Source organism: Alosa pseudoharengus, unplaced genomic scaffold (assembly GCF_046254945.1).
Source record: "Alosa pseudoharengus isolate Yale_2024_CS ecotype anadromous, Long Island Sound unplaced genomic scaffold, YU_APseudo_1.1 YU_APseudo_1.1_scf_5, whole genome shotgun sequence".
In the NCBI taxonomy this organism is placed as follows: Eukaryota; Metazoa; Chordata; class Actinopteri; order Clupeiformes; family Clupeidae; genus Alosa; species Alosa pseudoharengus.
Genome location: NW_027468837.1, coordinates 2537193 through 2540379, shown reverse-complemented (window position 1 = coordinate 2540379; position 3187 = coordinate 2537193). Strand labels below are relative to the sequence as shown.

Genomic DNA, 3187 nt, shown 5'->3' with positions numbered 1-3187 from the left:
TAAGCTGTCCCAGACTTAGGTGCTACTTTTAGGTCTAAAATGCTTCGTGAATTACTTTTAGTGAAAACAATTAGGAGTCCTAAAGTTAGGAGTGACACCCCAGCAAACACATAACCTTACACCCCAGCAAACACATTACCTTTAGGGAACGTTCCCTAAAGGTAAAATATTTTGAACCTTTAAAGAACCTTTAGGGAACGTTCCCTAAAGGTAAATATTTTGAACTTTTAAAGCTACATTGTGTACTTTTTTGAGTTAATTCTTAGCAAAACCCATTTGTTCTTTCAAAAATATGTGCTCATTCATGTGTAATTATTTCCACTTACTAATCAAAGTATTCTCGTAAGTGTAGAATCTGCTATTCCAAATACATATGCGCGAGTCGCGCAAATGGCTGAATCCATGTTGCGCCTCCATCTTTGAAATACATTCGCCAACGAGGGACATTCCTGGAAATTCAGCTCCGCCTTTCGCGCTTGTAGGCAACACTCATTGCATGATCAGTCTACTCGCGACTGCCGGCAGATTTGAAAGTCTGTTGAAAATGGAGGATTACAACTATTCTCGAGGACATGAAAAGGAGTCGCCAAGGAAGCGAAAAAGAGAATTAAAACGCCAACGCGACCGGAAAAACAACAGACCAAAGTCAATATTGGAGTGGCTTTTCTAAGATGGAAAGAGCTCATGAGGAGCAAGGATTTTAAAAGGGACGCCGAAATTGCCTGCTTTCTCCTCGACAGGTAATTTGGCCTATTCGTGTAAACATACAGTCTATGGTGTAAATTCGAAGTTTTATAGTTGCTTGGCTTAGTATAGCATGGTTGTCCATAACGCTAGAATGACGTATGTTACAATCCTTTTCGATGAAAAAGGATTGTAACATAAATCTGCTATGACGGATCACAGGCAAAGGGCACTAAATTGTAGTTATTTTTCATTGCTTTTGCTTTGTAGCCTAAATATATCCTAATCTGATAATGCTAGTGTAGCCAATTCCAAGGGTGACGTTCACATCCTGAGGCCTGTCCTGTAGTCTTATTAATTGTAGACGTAGCCTACTAAATTGTCTGAACGTTTTTCACTGCATGAAAACAATTGTTGATTCTATGTGATTGTTGTTTGATAATAACTGAAAGTATATTTTTAATATCTTGGTGTTTACCATTTTATGTACTGTTATATGTTGTGAAACGCTCTGCTTATTCATTTCAGATGAGCATCTTGGCGCAATTGCAGAAGCCCCTGAATGAGAACCTTGAACAGAGGTAACCCATCAATGCTCATAATGTCTATACCCGATGACATTCTCTATTGTATATTTTCATGATATAAGCATTTATATATATTTTTTACAAAGCCTACATGACATGAGCATCGTGGAGGAGGATGTGGACGAAATTCAATGGTCTTGTTATGTGATGCACGTGCATGCCTTCATTGTAACCTTGCCTGTAACTCAGTCTAGGCAAAATAGCACTATACAGATTAGTAACAATATGTTGAACTATATAAAATGGCGTGTATGTCTAACGACACTGCATGTCTTCCACAGGATCAGCTTTCCAGGAGACTGCAAATTTAGAATGATGGCCCATGTTGCTTCAAAGGCACCATACAAAAAGGAAGGGTTCATGTGTAAATACCATAATTTGTTAATTTCTGTAAATAAATATATTGCAAATAACATTGTTGACCATGTTACTGTCATTTGGTGTTTCAAAATGGTAAATTACCACAACTCCTTTTTTAATGATAAGTTTGTGGATGTAATGTATGAGGTACAGCATGAACAGTCTCTTATCAATTCTAAAAGTTTTTATTTTCATGAAAGCAAAATATAGCGATGTACCGGTGTAAAATAAATTAAATACAGTTTTAAAAGGAACAGGCAGTACAAGAACACTAATACAAAACTATTTACAATAACACAACATTACAACATTATAGGAAGGTGAAATAAATTCCAGAGATGTCCCTGAGGGTCAGGGAATGTATCCCTTATCCTACACACACAGCTTGGGATCACTCTTCTATTACCCTGTCCTAGAGACCCATGCTGCCAGAAAATGAAATGTCTGTAGGTAGCATATCTGAACTCTATTGTCATCACCTGGCTCTCTTACATGGCCTAATGCTGTGATGTCTGTGATGTACTGCCTGTGAATCTGGAGAAAACCTTCATCTAGGCAGTGCTGTGTGTAGTGAGGCAGAAGGCTCACACAGGTGGCAGGGTTTTGTCCACAGCATTTTCTCTTCTGATCGATTGGCATGTCTCTGCAGTGTGTACAACTACACCAAGGCATCCCTGGCACAGGTGGGGGGACGACATGTCTGCACTGATGCATCAAACACCAGACCTGGCTGCCTCACTATAGCAACTGTGTGGTGAGGTTCCTGTGCTCTTGCAGGCTCATTCCATCCACAAGTCTGAAGAAATAAGACACAAGAAATAAGATCAGATAGGCTTGTTTAGGTAGCAAAGTTAGATTGTTAGCAGAGTAGTAGTAATAGTAGCCTACTCTGTGTCATTTTTCAAGTGTTCACACAAAATGATGAATACTATGTATGTGTATGGACAATGAAAAGGTGAAAATGTTGTGTAACATTTTCTATAGACCATAACGTAATTATGTGTCGTGATTTCACTGGGAGACAACTCGCATCATGCAGTTGACTGGCAACAGCTAGAAATTGCTACAAACAATTGAGATACAAACAGGCAGGGAAGCTACACCAAGCGCGTGACTGAAGCGTTCCGTTCACAACGCGTAAAATCAATTTTAGATGAATGGTCTATTTTTTTTCTGCAGCAGACGCAACGCAAACGAACGTGCCTGGTGCAGCTTCCGAGCTAATTTCGGTGTCATTGACATTGATACTGTTCAGAGAAATATATTAAAAACACAAACCTCCGTTGCTTCTCTCCTTTGTCTTTGAAGTTCTTCCAGTCTCTCCTCGTCATCTTTTGGAGTCTTACTTTTTCTTTGCCTAGGAGGTCTCATCGATCCTCTGCCACCGGCTCTTGGCTTTTCTTTACCTTTCCCTCTTCCTTTACCTTTCCCTTGCACCTCCGTTGCATCGACTGATCTCTGACTCTGCTCACTGAGAAAAATAGTAGGCTACGCTGTAAACATTGCCTTTACACTATTAATCTCGCACATACAGAATAACGATAGCACTGAATCTA

The 3187-nt window shown here is 39.5% G+C and overlaps 1 long non-coding RNA gene across 1 annotated transcript; it reads left to right on the top strand.

Annotated features, from left to right (window-relative positions):
• The first annotated feature begins 484 nt into the window (after positions 1 to 484).
• LOC143103610 (uncharacterized) lies at positions 485 to 1626 on the top strand. The gene is made up of 3 exons (XR_012982914.1): positions 485 to 740; positions 1213 to 1265; positions 1553 to 1626. It is a non-coding gene; the product is annotated as an uncharacterized LOC143103610 (long non-coding RNA).
• The last annotated feature ends 1561 nt before the right edge of the window (positions 1627 to 3187 follow it).